Below are 14,237 nucleotides of genomic sequence, written 5' to 3'. Positions count from 1 at the left end.
GGCTTTCTTGTATGCTGTTCTATCACCTTGAACCTGCTGTTTCATTGTGTATTGATTTTTTATGACTTGCAAAAGATTTTTCCTTGCATTTTTCTTTCATCATCAAACCAGCCTTTATTTGGAAGTTTATTTTTTTTCGATTTAGATGTCATGACAAATAGGTCTGCGATATTTGGGACTACAGTAGTAAAATCAGTTATAATTTGCTGAGGATCTGTTTCATCTGCCAAGAATGTTCTAAAAAGAAGAATAGTTGGTGCTATAATTTTATGATGCACTAGGGCTACATTCGAGGAAGCCCATTTAGGTCTTGTTGTGGAATAATTTTTAGAACTAAAACTTTTCAGCTAGACCTTACCTCTACAAATAGTTGCACCACATTGGCAAGAGCACTCGTGCTGTCCAAACTGGATTATTGCAACACCCTTATTTGGGGTCTAATAAATACATCACGCAAAAAATCCAAATACCGCAAAACAATGCCCTTAGAGCAGCATGAGGAATCTCCAAGAGAGCTCACATATCAACGACTAGAAGACAATCTAACTGGCTCTGCACAGTCGACAAAATTAAACTCAAAACTGCTTCTCTAACATTCAAGAATCCCAACAACCTAGCACCAAGCTACCTAACAGAGAGATTTAAAAGAAGAGTTTCATCTAGACCCACGAGAGCTGCCTATACGAACTGCCTATCAGTTGCCCCGTTCAAAATTACCGCAACTGGTGGAAATAGCTTCCCCGTCAAAGCCACCCAATTGTGGAACTCCCTCCCACCCACATTAAGAACGGACCAATCATACCCACATTTTAGAACAAATGTGATTAAGTGGCTTAAAGAAAATGACCTATAGTCCAGCCACATGACCTAGTTAACCCAGCAATCAAATTGGACTTTTGAACTTCCTGCACGACCCACACCTGCACTGAATTTTGGACTACTTACTGTATTGAATACTCATTTGTAATGCATATGTATTACCTGTTGTATTCATACTAATCTGCATTTTGTCTATGTAACCTGTAACCTATAAGCAACTTGTAAACCTAAAGCATTCTTTTTCCCATGCCCTGATACCTTCGCGTATGGTGCGTGCTACAAACAAATAAACAAACAAACAAACAAACATCCATCACTTCTTTAATAGTGGGTACACTGCTAAGCCTATTAGGTTTTTGGGGATGATTGTATATTTTAATTAGGCAAATGTTTTCATCCTTCTAATGTGTTAATTTAAAAGCTTGCATGATATTTTATTTGGGGGTGCATTCGTCAATTTTACACATCAATTAAATCTTAAAGAACACAGTTAAACCTCCATAGCTCTACCTCTAGACTTTTTGCTAGCTTAAATATGGTAAACAAAATAACCATCAAGGGTCAATGGATCCTCAGCCCAAGTCTCTTGGAGCAATAGTATATCAAATTGTTTGAGCTTGGATCAGGTTCCCATAGCACCAGCAATATTCCAGGAAAGAATGGAGAGGGTTGAAAACAGAAAGGGCTTTGGTGGTTCATGATTCATTTTGATAATTACAGATGTTTTATTCAGGGAAGTTTGATTGGGAGCTATGAAGGCTGTCCTTCTGTTTTCCACTTGAGTTTGTAGTGGTTCTAGTCAGTCAATTTCCTTCAAAGCGTAAAGAACAGAATATCTGATATGAGATGTCAGACCCTTGACTATATGATCAAAATCAGAATCTATTGTCCTTAATCTCGCCATTCCTTGCAGGGTTGGAGGTTGGGGGAGCACCCTCATTGGATGAGATAAACTTATTTTTCCACAATTGTTCCATGGAATCTGCTTTACTGCTGGTTTGGCATTCATGTCCCCAGTTATATTGTTTAAAGGTGACTTAGGCTTACAAGGGTAAAAGTAATCTAATGGAAGCAGCCTTGCCACCCTTGTCTGTGGGGCAACATACCAAGTTTGATTGAAAGACATAAGTAGTCCCTATCTGGGATGCAAAGGTGATAGCTATGGAGTCTCCCTTTATTGATGTATCCTTGTAGCCCATCGAGTTAGTGTGTGTGGCCATCAAAATGTCTTGTGGGTTAATGTTCGAAGCATTGAGATTTGCGTTTTACCAGTGTGAAGTTATGTTCATTAAAGACACCTTGGATTCCCAAGTCCCTAGGGGTTTCCACACCCAGAATTACTCCTACCAAAGAGGTTGCAGCAGGAGGTCGATTTAAAGTGTCTATTGGAATAATAAAAGAAAATAGTGTTTGCCTTAGATATAGATTTTCCTTCATTATGTGAATATCATGTTTCTGTTTACCTTGGATTTCTGCTTTGTTTGTTTGTTTGTTTTATTATTTATAATGCACATCAGACCCGGGGGTATCAGGGTGCAGCAGTTACAAGGATATGCAAAGCTTAGTTACAAGGATTATGGTATCAGATACCTTACTTACAAATGATTAATTACAGGAAAGGTATATATATGTGTTGCAGCCAACTTACAGAAAAGGTAAATACAAATGTTTACGGATAATACAGGATAGGCATAGATATTTACAAATATTGCAGGCAATGTTTAAAAGAGTTGCGGTTGCCACCGTGGGGGTAGCCAGTCATGAGACGCGAAGAGGGATGCATTACATACAAGGCATAAAATGTTGATTGCCGTTAGTAGAAAGTCATTGCTAGTTGCTGTACAGGACTCAATATTGTGCATTTACTGGTCATTGGATTTCAGCCACAGGATGATGTTAGTTCTAAAATGTTGGTAAGATTGGACTATTCTCAGTGTAGGAGGCAGGGAGTTCCATAATTTGGCCGCTTTCACGGGGAAGCTGTTGCCTCCAATTGTGGAAAGTTTGAATATGGGGATGGACAGGCAATCTCTGTTTACTGATCCGGATGGTCTCAGGGAGGTCTGCTTGTGGAATCTCTCAGCAAGGTAGATGGGGGCAGCTTTGTTAAGAGATTTGTGGGTGAGCGACAGGGTTTTTAGAAGGATGCTGCCATTAGTCCGCAGCCAGTTATTCTGATGATGGCTCTCGGAGATGTGATCTCTCCTGGAGATGCCTAATGCCATTCTAAGGGCATTATTTTGTAGGGTTTGGATTCTTCTGATGGTGGATTTAGTCAAACCTAGGTAGAGGGCGTTGCAGTAGTCCAAGTGGGACAGGATGAGGGCTCTGGCCAGAATGGTGCAGCTACTGTTAGAAAAAAATGGATTACCGGTTCGGATAAGTTTACACGTATAAGCCGTAGAGGACCCTAGTGAATTAACCTGTTTGGCAAAGGAGAGAGTTGAGTCGATATAAAAACCTAGGTTGTTTACCTTGTGTTCTACCTTCATGCTATTGCCGTCAATTATGAATTAGGAATAGTCAGGTCATAGATTTTTTAGGTTAGAGGGGGTGCCCAGGATGATGAGTTCTGTTTTATCATCATTCAGGCATTGACCATGCGTGGCCATCCATGCCTGAATGATGATGTACACTCTGTTCACCAAGCCCAAATCCTTGTCATAATCCCCTAAAAGTGGAAGGAGGATCTGGGTATCATCTGCTTTGGTACTCCTCTCTGCATCTGTGGCTGAAGATTTTTTGTTAGTGTGAAGTTCCATACTTTCTAGGACTGGTTGCACACTGATATGGAGATTCCACATTGGGTGAATCATAGGAGAAAACACGTTTTCTTTCAAAAAAGTGATATCCACTTTTGTTGCCCTTAAAATGTTGCCCATGATGTTAGAAACATTAAAAAGGGTAGACTTACAATTCTTCAAAACGTCTCACATTGGTTGTATCTGATTCTTAATGCTGGCTAATAGTATATCATATAGGTAATTCTTTACATCCGTCGGCTTCCCTGAATTTAAAGGGCTCCGAAGACATTGGATGATTTTTTTCTGCTTTTTTTATTTCATTAGCGGACACTGCAGAAGTGAGTAAACTGGATTCTGGTACTGGGGATGCTGGACTGTTTCAGTTCAGTTAACTCACTCTTTGTGCCTGTGTCTCTGAAATATCAGAAAAGGGGATCTGGAACTTCGCAGAGTTTGGATTGCTCGCTGATTGTCCACAGCTTGATGCAGTGGTCATTGAAGGGGCAGATGTCCGATGAGCGTCGAGAGCCTCTGGAGCCTCTATTAATGAATGTTGACATGTAAAGCCCGCACCTGTGGAAATAGCAATAGTTTGCTGGGGCATTTCTGGATTCATTATGGAGCACTTTTCTTTTACTGATCGGGGAGGGGCTCTTAGGCCCCTCATTTCCTGCTCCACTATTTGCATTTTCTGATCGAGCTTGCCACTTATCTCTGGTTTATTAGAATCTAGAAGTGACTGAATTTGTTTGGTTTGAGGTGCTTTAGGTTTTTTAGATTGTGTGGGCCTCTTTCTTTGCCCCCCCCACCCTCCACTTTGCTGCTGGCCTTTCTTTTGCCCATTGGAGTGAATTCCCCAGTGGTTGACAGTTATATAAAAACCTGCAGTCACCAATCCAGTTGCAGAATTGTTTTGTGTTCCAAGTTACTTTAAGGAAGCTGTGTCTCCCAGTGTTATAGACTCCTGGGCTATTTCCAGCATACTATCAGCGACAATGTTATGTGGCTGGTCAAAGAGCAGTCTGGAAGTTAGAACCTTTCCCATATTGTAGTTGATATATAGTAGTGTTGAGCATAGAATGACAACAACCATACTGCCCAGGGGATTTTCAGACAACCTCCCATCACCCCATACCAGCTCCTTACCTTGCCATTGATTAAAAAAAAGTGTTACCAGGCTGACGTCAGTTTCAGTTGTTTGCCATTGTTACTGGCAAACAAGTCCAGAATGTGTTCATCTGAAGGATGGAGAAAAGTGATTCCTTGATTAATATGCCTTGATTGCTATCTTGAGATTGCCTATTACACCAGCATTAATGCCAACAATAAACCTCAGTAACTCGAGCAGGGTGTTCCCGCAAGATTCTCTGCCACTGCCGGCACCTCTGGATCAGCCCGCTCTGGCCCAACTCCATTCTGCTCAAGCGAGCTTGAGGGAGATTTTGTTAGCGCCCCAATGTTCCGTGTGCTGCACCTCTACAGCACGACACATCCCCACAGCTGTCCTTTACACGTCAAGTGTTGATAGTGGGGCAAAAGCCCACTCCAGGCTACCCCTGCTCCTATTGTTATTATGATTACGATGATGATGATTATTATTATTATTATTATTATTACATTTATTGAGCACGTGCCTAGCTTTCGGAAACAACAGAGCACTTTACAATCACATGGGGAAGAACACAGTAGAAGAAGCAGAGATAAAGGGAGGAGGAAGCTAACAAAAGGAGACGGTGGGCAATTGGCAGCAAGGGATCTTCAAGCAACCAGGGGAGTAAACAGTGATGAGCAGATCACAGAGTCTCTGGTACGGAGGGGAATGGAGGGTTTGTGAAACTAGATGTTAGGAAAGAGCCATTGCTGAAAGAGGAAGGTCTTGGGCTCTTCTATGAACTCTAGAAGTGATGAGGCGAGTCTGATGTTGGCCGGATGGTGGTTCCAGAGTCTTGGGGCTTAGACAGAGAAGGCCTGTCTTCTGGTTCTTTTCATTCTGCAACAGCAGAGTTCAAGTCTGCACATGTCCTTACTTCTAGTGGATCACAGGCCTCCAGAGATGGCGAGTTTTTCAGTGAGGTAGCTTGGTGACGTCAGGTTGGCAGCCTAATAGATCATTCATTGGTACTGAGTTCCTCAGTAACATCACATTGACATATGGACCAACGAGCATTCTCTTACCTCTTGTTGAAGCAGTCAGGTTGCTTCAAACATCGCTTTTAATGGAGGACAGTAAGGTGGATCTTGTCAAGACTAATCACAAACAGGAGCCTAGCAGAATACCAGAATACAAGACTCATACATTTTAAAAGTTGGTAGGCCTTTTCTGCACCTTGCATGCTGGCAATCCTGAAATTTGATAGGCTGAAAAAGTGGACTTGCTGTTGTGATAATCATTGCCTGTTCACAATAGCTACAAGGCACCAAGTGCAACACTCGGCTTTGCTGGCCTAGGGAAACTGACAATGATTTTATTCCAAATTAATAGCCCACAATCGCTCAGCAGCAGTCGTGAGGGTTGAGGTAAACTTCAACGCTCATGGACGCATAGACAGAATCAACAGATGTGTTCGCTTTTCAGGACATCTGGTTCAGAATAATGAGAAATCCTGATAGGTAGAGTTTCCTAGAGGGGTAGTAGAGTGATGGGTGGGAAAGCGGGAAAGCACCAATTATTGGCAGGACATTTAGGACCGCGATATAGCGCTGTAGGCAGTTGCACAGTAGCATGCTAAACTCATTACTGAGGTTGAGGTTTTCTCGCTGGTTTGATAAATACATTACGGAATCTTTATATTGCGCATTCATGACCGGCTCCGACAGTCCCATTAGTTATCTGGGCTGGCGGAACATTCATCTCTTCCCACCAGGCAGGCCATGATTGTCTGTTTATTAAAAATCAAGGACCACCGTTCAAGTTTTAACGTATGCGTCTGAAGCGCGGCCCTGCTTCATAATTAACTCCCAATTCAAACAAGCAACTCGAGCGGCGATGTGGAAAATGACAGGGAATTGGCATTTAAAATGATTGATTTAGCAAGTTAATTAGGATTTAAATTGATCAGGGAAAAGCGCCGGCAAATGTTTTAGTACGGTAATTGATATGCAATTGGCGGGTGTGCTGTTGCTTCAGGCCAATCAAATTTCGAAAATGCCCTCAGCCGCTCTTAATTCCCACTCCTTGGGTCTCACTCGCATTTCTTTTTTTTAAAAGTCGGACTCCAGAGCCGGTGTGTGCGCCAACTCCGGCCTCTTCATGGAAGGGCCAGTGAGTGCAAGATGAGGTACAGTACAGTCAATTGAAAGGAAAGTTATGACTGTGAGGGGGGGCAAGGGGTGTCATTGGTGAGAAGATAATGAGCATCTAAATGTGTGCAACGTAGATACACTCACCATGATCAGTTATGCAAATCGGGGATGATTTCAAAATGGACCCCAATTCACCAACAGGGATGTGCATTAAAATTAGAAATGTTTAGCCCCAGGAATGTCATTTCACCAATGTGCCAGACTTAGTGGAAGTGACATCAAACGACCCTTGAACTCTGATGACAGACCCCATCCCAAAATGACATCACAGGAAGTGATGGAACACAACCTTTCACCCGTTGACAAAAAAAGGTAGGGGCATCGTTCCTAAGTACACAACGATAAATACGGTCATGATGTCACTGTAATTTGATATACATTTCATAGAAGAATGAATCACCATATGTATCATTAATATCAATGTGTATAGACCCATATTACCATATGACTGTGAATGCAAGCAGCCATCCAAGGCCAAATAATAATGATGAGTTATTTAATAGCACTTATGGTTAAGCCCTTTACATAGCACAAATATGCATACCATATAACCCCACCTGTGTTGGTAGTCATTTATAGACCTCAGAAGTATGAAAGGCCAAGTTAGCCTTGTCGGTATTCCAACCTGCAGATCACACACACATTATTTGTAATGCGTGTAATACCCAGAGGTTTCTAAGCGTGGACCCAGGGATCGAGCCTGCGTTGCTCTGTGTCGTCTTGCTTTCAAGGCGAGCACATTGCCCATGAGCTATCCTCCCGAGACAAACAAACATCCTGAGCAGCATGCCATGGAGATAGGAAAGATAGACACATTACAACAAAGCATTAATTGTGGCACAATGAAATCAAGGGCCACTTGATGTGTTATGGTCAAACATTTATACACTCTACACAAGCTTTTAGGCACAAGGATTTTGTCAAGTGTCCAAGGACACGGAGATGGAATGTCTAGTGATGATCGTAACAGAGACAACTGCAGAAAAAAAGTGCTATAATTGTAACTTGCGAAAAGGAAAACACAGTTTTTGGCTGCATTGTGAATTTGAGATCTTTCAGAATAGACTAAATCCGACTTAATCAGCGACTCACCCCCTGTAGGGTGCCTAAAATAAACCTTTAATGAGTCTAGCAATTATTTTATAGAATTGCAGAAAGACTATAAGTTATGCCTTTTCTTTCTTATTTAGGGTAACTGGTCAGTGTTACACTTGTGGAACCCCCTGTTTTCTTTTTTTTTTTAAGTGGCCTGAACAAGAAAGCCAGCCGCTCCAGAAACAAAGAGGCACATGGTGCTGGCAACTGCCCAGGAGCTTCCATATAAGTGTTTTCTTCTTTTTTTTCTTCCTGGGGTAGCAAGGGAGACCACAGGGGTAGCAAGGGTGACCTCAGGGGTCGCAAGGGAGACCACAGGGGTAGCAAGGGTGACCTCAGGGGTCGCAGTTGCAACACCTGGCGACACACAAATGACGTCTCTGTTTACCCCCTGATCTTTTGTACAGACGCAGGGTGATGTCAAAGCATGAGAGAGGGTAATTTTTGATTCTTCCATCCATTTCATTTTAAAAAATGTATAAGCATGTCTATCCCTCAAAAATGAAGAGCAATTGTTCTTCCTCTTTTTTTTAAAACCATTTTCCATTTCATTTTCATACTCTTTAAGAGCATGGCATTGTGAAATAGGCTTTCAGTATCTACTGGGCGCTGGAAGCCTGTCATATATGAATTCCAGCTGCACGCTCCTAACAGTAATGTATACAAGGTGGCTGACAAGTAGATTATTCCACTGGCGCACAGCCAGTGCCGTCCTTAGTGGTGGCAGCGCCCTGGGCAGAAAAATAACAATTTGGCACCCCCCCGCCCCCGGCCCCTACCATGGTCAATTTTGGGGGCGGTAGGAGTGGGGGGTTTTGGCGCCAAATGTTTATTTTCGGTGGTGGAAGAATGCACCCTATTGTTGTTAAATGCACCTGCTCCCGCAAGCTCGTTTAATTTCAAAAGGACATTTCTCCCAACACACCAGCTCACGGTAGCCTTGAAAGGCTCCCCTGAGCTGGCGCCCTGGGGGGCTATGGTACCCCGGGCGGTCGCCCGGTCTCCCTGCCCTAATGCCGGCCCTGCGCACAGCCTCTGAAGAATATGCAGTACATTTTTGTGAATACGAAGACTTGTACATTTCTTAGAATCACAAAAGTGCCTTTTCTGCACTTATTTTTTACTTGTGTGAGTCTTAGAAAAATTGGGTCAGTGTTAAAAAAATATATAATACATAACCACGCTGGTTTGATAAGTCTGCAAAGTTTGTCACCAGAGAGCTGCTTGAGAGTTCTGGTAGGTTATATATCATTGTGGTACTGAAAGGAGAAAGGAGGTTAACCTCTTCCCTATATGAACCTACTAGCTGAGGGCTCCAATGCATGTTCAACAATCAATGGAGAGGGGAAATAAACAGGAAGGAACACGCTCAGAAGCATCAGGAGCCTTGAAAGGAGGAAAGGTCATTGTGTTTGTATTGGTGGATAATTAGGGCATTTTAGTTTAGCAAGGAAGCCAAGATAAGAGATGTTACTGTGAATGTTGATCTATGCCATTAAAGTTAAACCACACTATGCAGTGTCTGTGCTCAACTACGCTCTGTCACCTGAAGGAAAGTATTGACCAAAGGGCCAAAGGGCTCACAGATTCCTGACCATTCTTTTGAATCTGATATTCAGGTCATTTTTAAATTGACTCATACAATGCACATTTATGTGGAGCAAAATGTAACATAGTCTCTCCAAATTAACATTTTGTTGGGATTGTGGGGTGTTTTGACCCACTTTTCCTCTGCCATGTGGCATCACTGTGTTCTGATGGTGCCAAAAATAGTAAAATGGCTTCAAAACCCTTGTGCGCGCCAAAACCTCTGAAAATCGCGCTTTGCAAAGCACAAAAAGATGGCTGCCCAATCTGCCATGCATGTTGTCAGTGGTGGAACAGAGATCTCTCTCCTGAAACATGTCACTGGGCTCCACAACATGTGAAAATGGAGCACAGAAGGAAAAGGTAGTGCTTTGAAAGGAAACCCCAAAATTTTGCTTTAAATAACTTTTTGTTGCTGAAACTGCAGAATGCCGATACAAAACACCCTCAAACATCCAAAATTCTTGCCGAGTAGTACAAATCACTTAGTGTAAGAAATCATTGTGAACTTGCAATGTCCTGAAAAGCTGAAAGCATCAAGGGATTTCCACAGCAAAAGTGGCCTGTCTGTGAATCTGTCAAAATCTGAGGGCAGTACCCTGGGCAGCCTGAATGACAGCTGTCAGTAGCTTGCCTGATTAAACTTTAAACTTGTATAAACTGAAATCAAATGTTTGCAATCTAAGAGGCCTGTTGTTGAGAGTAACCCATCTTGTAATTGTTTTGATTCCATGGTTTAAAATCTTGAATAAGTACTTAGCTGTGATTTGATCCCACAAGTTTGTTTTATGCTAAGGGAACATACAACATAGGTAACAATTAAAGTAAGCTGGCTAAAGCTACCAGACTGGAATAACAGCTTTTCTCACAGAGGCAAGGCCTTTCCACCAGGAAATCACACCAAAGCGATAATTATAGGGTTTGGGAAGAACCTGGTCTGCAGTGGGGAAGGAAACAATGGCAAACTGCAAAGCAGGAAATGCTAGGTGTGAGGACAGTCGTAAAATGGCCTCTGCCAAGAGAACAGGAAGGAGACTGCTTCTGAACTGAAGGGAGAAAAAAAGAGGCAGACCCGAACAGCCATCTGTGGCTGAACATTCACAAGGAACATTTTCTTTAAAGACTTCTAACTCACCACTTAAAATTGTCAAAAATACAAAACAGAATTGTAAATCTAAATTTTGGTTGCACATTTCAAGAGGCGTAAAGATCGTGTGACATGTTCTGGAAAGAAACGTCATAAAATGTGATTTTACACCAAATGTATTTCTGCTAGAAGTATAAAACTTTATATATTTATGCCCAGGTTATAGGCACACATTTATAGAAATTTGTTGATAAATTGGACATTGTGTTCCTGAGAAAAAGGGCAAAATTCGATGAAAAGCTGACACAAGATCCCACAGCGACAGGGTTTTGAGGAGTAGCTGCTACACAAAATATGTAATCTGTATATGTGATTGTTATAGAGGTTGCTCACGTGTAAATATGTATTGTGTCAAATGTAGATTTTGTGTTCAAGAGGCTAGGGGTGGACTCTAAGCCTCATAAACCCACACCATAAAGGTGACACACTGTTTATCTCCTTCTATCAAGGCAGAGAGGAGACCCTGACCAATCGCCTGTCAAAGGGGCAAGCTTAGGCTAAACCAGCACACACACCCCCTTTATCATAGCATAGCATAAATAGAGACAGCAGAGAGCATATAAAGACAGACAGATTCACTCACTAACCAGACGCTGATGGAGCACCCTGCTGCTGAACTTCCCATCTTCCTTGCTCCAGACTCCAGAAACTTGGCAAATTAGAAAGGCCCATTGCATAGCTGAACCATTTTCAGCTAGGCTCAAATTTCAGAACCAGAATCCCACAAACCTAAGGGGAACCAAAATACAGCCAGGCTGCGCTGTACTGCTTGTCTGCTGAAAATAAATTTCATCCTAACCAAGAAGGGCAGATCCAATCCAATCCTGTGCCGTGCTGTGACCAGAGAGCCATTGCAGATCCAATCTAGTCTGGTGCCGTGCGATGACCAGCGCGCCTTGACGCTGCCCAATCCGATGTGCCCAGCAGTCTGTCCTAAAACCAGATCTGTCGGAATAGAAAGTATATCATGCCCCCTATTGTGATAAATATATTAATATTGGCCTACGCCAAGCTGCTCGAAAGTTACTTGCGAGATCTGTGTTACAAGTTCCTGACCTTTAATCTACGTAGGCTGCCATTTTAGGTCAAACTGCCATTTTAGGATTTGTTGTGGAAAAGTCACCCTGTGAGCTAAAATGGTGGACGATGTCATTGCAAAATACAACATGGCCGTCTTGACCTCTGTACATAGCTAATGTGTAATCTGCCTGCAGGCCACTTGTTGAGGTCATGAACTGAGACCTCGTCCTTCGTTGACCTATGTGTAAAAGGACCGCTTGTGCGATGAAACTAATCCACGAGCATATATTGAAGATAATGTGTTTGCATACTGAATGAAGAACATCTGTCTAACTACATTGTATTTATGTTTAAGAAGGCCTGTATGCAAAACTTTAGAATACAGAGTTAAAGACAAACCAGTTAAATGCGGTTATTTGAGACTCGGCACAAACCCTAGAATTGGTGATGTATAAAGTAGAAAATTAACCCAAAGTGAGGCTGGACATAGTGCCCACAAAATGTATAAAAAGCGAATGCATTCTAATGTACAGTCTCTCACTGAACACTCTGAACTACGCTGGAGTTTGTTGTGTTGTACTGTGGGCCGATAGCTATCTGACTTTGCACTGTTTTTGTAATTGAATTCAGTAGAGAATAAAGTACTTTGTATGTTCCTTTGTAACCCGTGTTCGGTGTATTTCCTTTTGGGGTACTCAGCCTCGATATTTTATTTCTGTTTTCACAGATCCAGTTCCCTGACCCGAATCCTGACGGTTCCATTTAAAAACATATCTAGTGAGTATCTAGAGAAAGAACTGTGTCACAAGCATATGTACTGTCTATAGTCAATCCCTATCTTAAACCCATCCTACCTTGTATTCCAAATCTGTGTTGTTAGAAATAATTTTTAATTGTCTGAACTTTCCATCCAAACCATCCTGTCTTCTTCCTGTACTAGTATTGTTAAAACTATCTTTGCACTGATATTTTTCGTCTGAAGAAGGCAAGCTCCTCTGTAGACAATCACCCTGATCAAGTGGCTGTGTTCCTGTGTGGTATTCCTTTATTCGTAGTCATCCTCTAGTGTAAGAAATCCCATTTGTCATTTTAAAAGTGCATTCCTGTTTTCCATTCTTGCACCTATCTCGAAAAAACGACCTCCACTAAAACGTCCATAACTTCCTCAGTGCTAGAACCAAAATTTCACCTTCTGCTTGTAGCTAACATCCACAGCTTTAAATCACATCTAAAACCGCATCCCACATCCATACAGTTCTACCGTTATCACGATTATCACGGAGTAAAAAGTTTGCCGCAAATTTAGTTTTTGGGAAATTCTGACACGTGTAAAACAGCTTTTGATTGCTTCCAGCGTCAATTTTCAGATTTCAAATTGTTTCTTGGTATTAAATCATTGCTAGTGTTTGCGTGCAACTATCCAAAGCGGCTCCCATGAGAATTATAACAATTTCAGCAATTTAAACCATATTTAGTGTGTTTGCCCAGTCCATTCTGAGATAACTTTAAAAACATTCTAAGATAAATTTAAAACCATTCTGACAGCTTGCCAATCAATTCCGTTTTTCTCTTGTGTTGCTGGAGGAAATTGGGATTGATATTGATATGGAAAAACCAGGCGGAAAACGCTCCATGGCGCTACGGAAACTCGTAGTAGGGCGGACGGGTCCGCCGCGAATAACGCTGGCGTAAACCCACTCCGCCAGGGTCGTAATGAGGCCCATTGTCTATTGGGGGTTGAGGGGTGTGCAGGGGGTACTAGTAACCACAGTGCCATCTGATCTGAACACACACACAAAAATATTATTTCTGTGCTGGATTGTTTTGCTAACTATTACTCCTTGGGCCTCATTACAAGGTTGGAGGTAGCCATAGTTATTAGCACCATGGCTGCCTCCAAACCAGGCTCCAATACCGGGTTCCTTCAATGGGGATTTACCAGGTCATTCCAACATTGGAGGACCCCGTAATTCCTCCTTGAAGAAACCGTTCCCCATTCCCATTTGAGCCCCCACAGGGCTCAATGGGAACGGGGAGGTAGGCAATAAAGGGCACATTACGAATGGCCCGTTATTAGCTCCCTCTTCCCCCAGCGGGACCCAGAAAGGACTGTTCCGGGTCCCGCAAAGGGAACCTCGTAATCGGTGCTCACGTAATGAAGAGCACCAGGGTTGTAATGAGGCCCCTTGTGTATTAAAGAGATTATTCATTGTTACATCACCCCATTGGTGATTATTGTGTACCCATTAAAATGTAGTGTGATTAAATTGTAAATACATAAATAAATATTTTAACTTTGCAAGCCAGCCTGATTCCTGGTTCAGTGTGACAGGGGTGGGTGGGTTTCCAGGAGAGGTGCGTGATATGAGTGTTATATCGTTCAGAATAAAGAACTTTTAGACAAAAATAAATAAAGATTTCAGTTGTGCATTACATGCCAGGCATTGACTTGGGTGAGTGCCGGATTGAAATCACTTACAGAATGATCTTTGAATCCTGAATAAGTTCCTATTAGCTAGACA

Source organism: Ambystoma mexicanum, chromosome 2p, assembly GCF_040938575.1.
Source record: "Ambystoma mexicanum isolate Mex_15411 chromosome 2p, UKY_AmexF1_1, whole genome shotgun sequence".
NCBI classification, from domain to species: Eukaryota; Metazoa; Chordata; class Amphibia; order Caudata; family Ambystomatidae; genus Ambystoma; species Ambystoma mexicanum.
The sequence above is the reverse complement of the archived record's forward strand: the minus strand, read 5'-3'. Positions refer to the sequence as shown.